The 8,831-nt window shown below is 48.8% G+C and overlaps 1 long non-coding RNA gene across 1 annotated transcript; it reads left to right on the top strand.

Moving 5' to 3' along the window:
* Positions 1-254: 254 nt before the first annotated feature.
* LOC140904860 (uncharacterized) lies at positions 255-4,540 on the top strand. The gene is made up of 3 exons (XR_012156663.1): positions 255-347; positions 2,323-2,375; positions 4,186-4,540. It is a non-coding gene; the product is annotated as an uncharacterized lncRNA (long non-coding RNA).
* Positions 4,541-8,831: the final 4,291 nt, after the last annotated feature.

Below are 8,831 nucleotides of genomic sequence, written 5' to 3' on the forward strand. Positions count from 1 at the left end.
GGACATCAGCCGTGGGAAGCTTCCTCAGCCGAAGCTCAAGGCCTGAGAATAAAGATTGTAGTAGATAGAGGCTAGTAAATAGGAATATTAATTAAAGTCATATTATTTTCTTTGTTGATGCCTTTTGCGGTCGGTTGGGGTATGTGATGCGCAGGGGGGAGAGAAATAAAAGAGGTGGAAAAGCTGACAGGGGTGATCCCATCAGCAGACCAGCCTGCTTGCTTGCCTAAAGCCGTGTCCTGTTTTGTATTGAACCGCCACAACTGGCACCCAAACGTGGGGCCCTCAGCACTCACCTCGCCTGGCAAGGGTTTCAGACGCGTCACTCATCCGCTTCGCGGATCCCGGTGAGTATTTTTCATTGTGGTAAGTATGGGAAGTTCCCTCTCTGCTTTGCAAGTGCAACACCGCTGTGAGCTACAGTATTTGTTGCGTAAGGCTCAGCATGACTGTCCCACTAGAGAGCTCACTCTCCTGCTACAGGAGGTGAGTGCCCAGTGCCCATGGTACCCTGAAGCTGGAACCCTTAACTTAGCGGACTGGGAGCGGTTGGGCCAGACATTGCACGAGGAGCCTCGGGCGCCCGTGCAGGCTTTACATGCCTGGCACCTCTGCCGCGACGCGATACAGCGTGTCGCCTCGGACAGACCCTCCCTCGCGAGGCTGGTGATCTCGCCACCCCCGTCTGCTCCTGCAACCATCCCTCCCCCTGCTTCGCCCCCAGGGCCTCTATTACCACCGCCTCCCTGGCCTTCCCCACCGGAGCTGGTGTGTGATCACCCTCCCCCCGTGGGGCCCCCTGGAGGGTCATCCGTGTCTGCTCAGGGGCTTTCGCTGGTGCAACGAATGGTCCATGCAGCGAAGACTCGCTCAGATCTTACAGCGGAGGAGCTGGCTGATCTGGTCTCAGTTTGCCCGGTGACCTGGCAGAATGATGACCAGGGCAACCCCGTGGGCACCTGGACCACTTTGCCATAGTTGGTGGTTAGAGAGGTAAAGAAAGCAATTTGTGAGTTTGGCCTGACTAGCACCTTTGTGCGTGGTCTCATTGAGGGGATAGGTACTGGGTACTCCCTAATCCCTGAGGATTGGAAAACGCTGCTGCGCATGATGTTATCACCCAGTCAGTATGTTATTTGGCTTAGTGAGTATCGGCAGATGGCAGAACGCCAAGCTCAGGTACATAGAGAGCACGGTATCATTTATGAACATTTGGCAGGGGAGGGCCCGTTTGCTACTATTGAGATGCAGTCTCAACTCCCTCAGGCCGTCTTCCCCATTATTTCCACCTGTGCCCAGCATGCTTTCAAGAAGGTCCCGGATTCAGGCAAGCCTACCAAAAGCTTTGTCAGTATCCGTCAGGGTGCCTCAGAGTCCTTTTTGGATTTTACCAACAGATTGCATGAGGCTATTCTCCGACAGGTGGATAACACTGAGGCAGCTCACGAGCTCCTGTTAAAATTGGCAGTTGAAAATGCAAACGAGGATTGCCGCCGTGCTCTCCAGGCAGCGCAAGCCTCTGGTATTTTAGAGCTCTCAGACATGCTGCGGGCATGCCAGAACATCGGCACACAAGCCCATAAGGCTGGAGTTCTGGCTGCCGCCCTGAGAAAAACCGGGAAGGAGGGGAAGCGCTGTTACCGCTGTGGTAAGGAGGGTCATTTTCAGCGGGAGTGCCGCTCAGCTAAGGCACCAGCCCGACCCTCCAAGAAGTGCCCCAAGTGTGGGAAAGGTTATCACTGGGCTAATCAGTGTCGTAGCGGGTCGGGAAACCGCGCGACGGGTCCCCCCCCGAACCCAGGGCCAAACGGGGGTGTTTCCCACTCAGACAACCGCTCCTCTGCCTTAAAATCCATAGACTCTATGAGGGCGGCGACTGCTGGAAGTGCAGGGCTTGATTTGATCATGCAGGAGGACACTGACTTTCGGCTGCCAGGGGAGGTTTGCGCCATACCTACACAGGTGACGGGACCTCTCCCTGCCGGCTTTGTAGGTCTTGTTCTCCCTCGCTCACATGCTGGGAAACAGGGCTTTTTTGTCATTCCAGGGGTCATTGATGCTGACTACACAGGCATTATTAAGGTTCAGGTGTGGACTCATCTTCCACAGTCGCTCCCATGTGGACGGTCAATTGCACAATTGATTTTAGTCCCCTATCAGGTGCCAGCTGCGGAGGATCGAGACCGGGGCGGAGGCGGCTTTGGATCGACGCTGGCTCAGTCGCCATCTCACAGCACGTCCTCTCCACTTGTTGCTCTAACAATGTCGGTCCGCCCCTCGAAACCTCAGTTAACACTTCTCTAAATGATGTTCCCTTTACAGGGCTGGTGGACACTGGAGCTGACGTTACGGTGATTCGTGATCCGGAGTGGCCGGTCAGTTGGCCAACAGTTCCTTCTAAGGAGTTGTGGGGGATTGGGGGTAGTAAACCCGGACGCCAAAGTTTGTCTTGGGTCACGGTCTCTAAACCGGGAGGCCGTGCCCTTGCTACAATCCGTCCTTTTGTGCTCCCTGTCCACCTCAATATTTGGGGCCGTGACTTGCTTACAAAGCTGGACACCACCCTTGATATTAATATCTAATGGCCCAAAACCCTCCCGCACCCACCATGCCTTCAGCATTACTCTTGGTGTGGCAATCCTTAGAGCCCGTATGGATTGACCAGTGGCCCGTCCCTCTAGAGAAGCTAAAAGCGCTTCATTCACTGGTGCAGCAGCATTTGCAAGCACAGCGCTTGGAGAGCTCCACTAGTCCCTGGACACCCCGGTGCTCGTTATTAAGAAAAAGTCGGGTGCTTGGCGGCTGTTACATGATCCAAGGGAAATAAATAAACGCATCCAACCTATGGGCCCCTTGCAATTTGGCTTACCGAACCCGAATTTAATTCCTCAAACCGATCAGCTTTGTGTGTTAGATTTAAAGGATTGTTTTTTCACTATTCCCCTTTGCCCACAAGACCGCGAAAAATTTGCGTTTACGGTGCCACAATATAATAATCAGCGACCCTCTCATAGGTATCAATGGAAAGTCTTGCCCCAGGGAATGCAAAATAGTCCGACCTTGTGTCAGCTCTTTGTGGATCGGGCCCTTGCCCCTTTTCGTGCCCGGTACCCCACACTAAAGGTCTACCATTATATGGATGACATTTTGCTTAGTGGTCCTCAGGTTACGGCAGAACAACTTGAATCTCTGTCCGAGATTCTCGGCCAAAATGGCCTATTAGTGGCACCAGAAAAAATCCAACGCTCTTATCCCTATCACTACTTCGGACATAAGGTTTTACAAACCTATGCTGCTCCGGTTCGTCCGGAATTAATTCTACCTCAACCCCTAACCCTTGTTAAATTACAACAAGTTTTGGGCCATTTAAATTGGATTCGGCCCTACTTTCGTCTCCCCACTTCAATGCTGCAGCCGTTGTTCGAGCTCCTGCGTGGAGCCCGGGCACCGGGTGCGGTTATTGCCATCACTGAAAAGCATACTGCCTGCATTCGACAGATCAATGCAGCATTGAGTCAACAGTTTGTGGACAGACTCCCTGAGGTCCGTCCCTTACGGTTGGTTCTTCTTGCCACCCCTCATACGCCAACTGCGGCTCTGTTTGTACCCCGTACAGACACAGCCGTCTCTATTATAGAATGGCTATACCTTTCATCCACCCCCCCTCAAAATATTTACCCGTATTTAGATGCCCTATCTGATCTTGTTCGTAAAGCCCGCCACCGTGCAATGCAACTTACTGGCACTGATTTAGTTGCCATTGTGCTCCCCTTGTCCCGTACTGAATTTGACTCTTTGTGCCACACCTCCTTGGCCTGGCAGGTTGCTCTTTGTGATTATATGGGAGAGATCTCTTATAATCCCCCTAAAGATCCCCAATTGGTAATTACCCAACAGGTGCCCCTGGTTGTCCATCGTCTTAGTCGCTCTCAACCCATTGTTTCAGCCGTCACTCTTTTTACTGATGGCTCTCCACGTCGCGGTGTTGTCATCTATCAATTAGGTGACCCCCCTCGTTGGCATTCTCGCTTTACGCTGCCTCAGCATTCTGTGCAGCGCTCAGAATTGGCTGCTGTTGTTTTGGCCTTTCAACTTTTTGTTGATTGTCCCTTTAATTTGATTGTGGACACCCATTATGTTTCTCAAGTAATTGATCATTTACCCCTAGCCCTCATTACCCCTCAGGTCGATGCAGACCTCCTTCGCCTGTTTTTGTCTTTACAGTATCTCATCACCACTCGTAATTTCCCGTACTTTGTTGCTCATATTCGCAGTCATACCCCTCTGCCTGGGCCACTCACTGAGGGCAATGCACGCGCCGATCGCACGTTGCGTGGTCAGGTAAATTCCCTTTTTTCTGACCCCATTGAAAGCCATGCCTTTTTTCATCAGTCTGCCTCTGTTTTGGCCCGGCAGTTTCACATTCCTGCTGATCATGCAGGTTCCATTGTTCGTTCCTGCCCCCACTGTGCTGCTGCTGCTCCTACCTTTTCTTATGCCGTTAACCCCCGAGGTACCGCAGCAAATCAGCTGTGGCAAATGGATGTCACTCATGTGCCACAATTCCGCCCCTATTCGTTTTTACATGTCTCCATTGATACCTATTCGGAATTCCTCTGGGCAACCCCACAGCGTGGGGAAGCCACTCCTAAAGTTATTCACCATCTGCTAGCCTGTTTTTCTGTTATGGGCCGCCCGAGCCAAATAAAAACAGATAATGCCCCAGCCTACTGCTCCACAGCCCTTTCCGCCTTTTGTGTCCAATGGGACGTCCGTCTCACACACGGGATCCCTTACAACTCCACGGGCCAAGCCATTGTTGAACGTGCAAATCGCACACTAAAAACCTTGCTTGACAAACAATTAAAACAAGGGGAGCTGCGTCTCCGAACCTTGGGAGACATTCAGCAACAATTGCATATCCTTTTGTTCACTTTAAATAACTTAACGCTAAACGCAGATCAGCAGACCCCCACAGATCGGCATTTTCATAAATCCGAGGTGCTGGAAAGACCACGTGTCTATTACCGTCAGCTGCCTGATCCGCAATGGCTGGGCCCAGTACCTCTAATCACTTGGGGTCGGGGATATGCTGCTGTGTCTCTCCCTGCAGGACCGTTGTGGGTTCCGGCCCGATGTGTGCGACCGGCACTGAAGCAGCATGGCATGGCACCAGGGACTATCGAACCCCATACCGGAGTTTCAGCTGACCCTGGAGGAGGGAGCGGTGCCTCCTGGGTCGACAACGGCGGGACGGAAACGGAAGAGGCGTAGTGTCCCAAGCCAGCCCGTGACATGGGGAGCAGTAAAAGCATTGGTCCCCGTGGCTCAACGACGGCTGGCAGCAAACCAACAGCCAGAGACTCCTGAGACTTTGTTTGTGGCAATTCTTGCCCAAATTACTGCTAATTCTGTATTGATTGTATGCCTTTTGTGCCTGCTATTTCCTGTAGGGGTTGGCTCGGGAGCGCTTTCTCCGTTACGAGCCCGAATGACATATAACCTATGGGAAAGATTGGCTTCAATAGCAAATGTTACCCACTTTTGTTTATCTAATTCTGTAGCAGCTGGAGAATTGTTGGGTACATGCCTTATTCCAGTATGTCATCACCCTGAAGAAATAGGGAATGAGACGATGCTTGCTGCTTACGCGAATCTCTCTTCCCAATACTCTGGTATGGCTAATTGGGGCCCGGCCAATTATACTTTGTCTCACACGGCCATATCCCTCCACACACCGTACCCGGCCGGGGCCAACAATGTCACCTGTGCACGTGTGGTTAACTGCACTAGTACAAGGGTGCCCTTGGGCTGTCGGCAAGTTTCTCAACCCTTTTTAAATTGTTCCCACGCCGTAAATGTTTCATACAATTATGGCCATATCATCCTACCATCAGGATGGTTTTTTACCTGCGGTTCACGCACCTTTAATTATATTCCTGCAAATTTAAGTGATGGCACCCTTTGCTGTCTTAGTAGAATGACACTTATATTGCCTTTTGCTGGTCAAAAACGTAGTAGAAGAAGTGTACCCCTTTCAGATGATTGTATTGCAGATGTTGAGCTTTTCAGTCGTGCTGAGTATACTGCTTTAGCGGCCTCTATTGTTGGGGTCCCCGCGCTTGCCATTTATACAGCCAGAACTTTAAATAACCTGGCATGCTTTGCGGCAAAGGCAATTAATACAACATCCCAGGCAATTGCCCTACTTAACACAGAGCAACATGAATTAAGGGATGCAATTTTGGATAACAGAGCAGCCATTGATTTTTTGCTCCTGAAACACCATCTAGGCTGCTCCACGTTTCAGCACATGTGTTGCTTTAATTTAACTGATAATAGTCGCTCCATAGAAACTAGACTGGCCGAATTGGCCAATCTTACAGCACACATACGCCAAGATCTGGGGTTTGAGGGCTTTTGGAATTGGCTTACAGGATGGCTGCCCTCTCTAGGATGGCTGCGACAACTTTTCGGTTATGCTGTGTTTGTAATTGTTGGGCTTATATTTTGCTGCTGCTGTATACAATGTATTCCCTCCTTGCTAAGGCTTTGCAGAGATCCGCCCTGGTAGGCTCCCCGAGTTATGTCCTTGTCTGTCCGGGAGTTGAATCACTTACAAAAGCAAATTGATGGCTACCATGAGATGGCCGAGCATAATAATAACAAAAGGGGGGATGAAGGGTTCATGTAGCGTTCATGCACCTGGAAACAGTCAGGGCACACCCTGACTGTTGTGTAGGAGCAATGCACACATTGCTCTGTTCTGTCCAAGGACATGGACCATGAAAACATGGACCATCTGGGAAGTCAAAATAAGGACATCAGCCGTGGGAAGCTTCCTCGGCCGAAGCTCAAGGCCTGAGAATAAAGATTGTAGTAGATAGAGGCTAGTAAATAGGAATATTAATCAAAGTCATATTATTTCCTTTGTTGATGCCTTTTGTGGTCGGTTGGGGTATGTGATGCGCAGGGGGGAGAGAAATAAAAGAGGTGGAAAAGCTGACAGGGGTAATCCCATCAGCAGACCAGCCTGCTTGCTTGCCTAAAGCCGTGTCCTGTCTTGTATTGAACCACCACAAATTATATTACTTTATTTCTTTATTAATTGAGTCCCTTATCAGTGTAACGATGCTGGTTCTGGCGGGACCCAATGGAGAGTGCCCATTCAGATCAAATAGCTTCAAGCAGGGCAGTTACAGCCCAAGGCTGGGGTTTCTGTGCACACCAGGGCAAAGCAAACCAGCCAGACAGAAAAGACTTTGCTTTTACCCCACTGGCTAACCACAAGTCACACAAGCAATTCCCTTAGACATCAATATCTGAAGCAACCACCGAACTTGATCTGAGGTTAGAAAATTATTTTAACTTTGTTAAAAGGGTATTATCTAGACCGTCCCTGACAGTGTTTGTCTAACCTGCTCTTAAAAATCTCCAAAGATAGAGATTCCACAACTTCCCTAGACAATTTATTCCAGTGCTTTACTACCCTGACAATTCAGAAGTTTTTTCCTAATGTCCAACCTAAACTGCCCTTGTTGCAATTTAAGCCCGTTACTTCTTGTTCTATCTTCACAGGTTAATGAGAACAATTTACCTCCCTCCTCCTTGTAACAACCTTTCATGTACTTGAAAACTGTTATCATGTCCCCCGCTCAGTCTTCTCGTCTCCAGACTAAACAAGCCCTTTCCCTCTCCCCCTCCCCCCAGTCTTCCCTCATAGGTCATGTTTTCTAGACCTTTAATCATTTTTGTTGTTCTTCTCTGGACTTTCTCCAATTTGTCCACATCTTTCCTGAAATGTGGTGCCCAGAACTGGACACAATATGCCAGTTGAGGCCTAATCAGCGCAGAATAGAGCAGAAGAATTACTTCTTGTGTCTTGCTTACAACACTCCTGTTAATACATCCCAGAATGATATTTGCTCTTTGTTTTGAAACAGTGTTACACTATTGACTCATGTTTAGCTTGTGACCCACTATGGCCCCAAGATCCCTTTCCACAGTACTCCTCCCTGGGCAGTCATTTCCCATTGTGTATATGTGCAACTGATTGTTTCTTCCTAAGTGAAGTACTTTGCATTTGTTTTCATGGAATTTAATCCTATTTACTTCAGACCATTTCTCCAGTTTGTCCAGATCATTTTGAACTTTAATCCTATCCTATCTATCTAATCAATCGTCATCTTAGTGTCCAACTTGGTTCTGAGTGCTTACAGTTCACTACCTGACAAACGAGGTATTTTTTTAAAGGAATTCCATATTTTTAACATAATTTACTGTGAAAGGCATACAGTTCCCTGCAAGCCAATAAGGTCTCGTTGGTACAAGGAAAGTCTTGAAAAGATTAACTCTACCATTCAGCTGAGATGAGTCCTTCTTTTTATGGAGAAAATAGAATATCACGGCTGTTTTCATCATTTTCATCGTGATAAAGGGCAGGCAAGTGGATTTTGTCAATCAGGTGTTTTAACTGTTCCAGAAATTTTGCGAGGTTCAGCTCTTTCCATCAGTGGAGACTGAATACAAAGAGCCAGATCCTCAGTTGGTCTAAATAGTCATAGCTCCATTGAGAGGTCTGCTGAGAGAAATTTGGAGGCCCAGTAAATTATGTTTTCCCCCTCCCCTTTCACCCTATAGTTAGATAGTTTTGCGGGGGCACTGAGCTCAGGACCTCAGTACAATTGTTCCACACCCTTCCCGCTCTCATCAGCCCTGTCTATTGATAATTCACACCAGCTGAAGGTTTGCCCAGTAAGAAGATTTGCTGAATGATGAGTTGCAGTAAGTTCCATTGTTTAAAATGTTTAAAAATTTTACTTATTTTCCTC

The sequence above is a fragment of the Lepidochelys kempii genome, unplaced genomic scaffold (genome assembly GCF_965140265.1).
Source record: "Lepidochelys kempii isolate rLepKem1 unplaced genomic scaffold, rLepKem1.hap2 scaffold_95, whole genome shotgun sequence".
NCBI classification, from domain to species: domain Eukaryota; kingdom Metazoa; phylum Chordata; order Testudines; family Cheloniidae; genus Lepidochelys; species Lepidochelys kempii.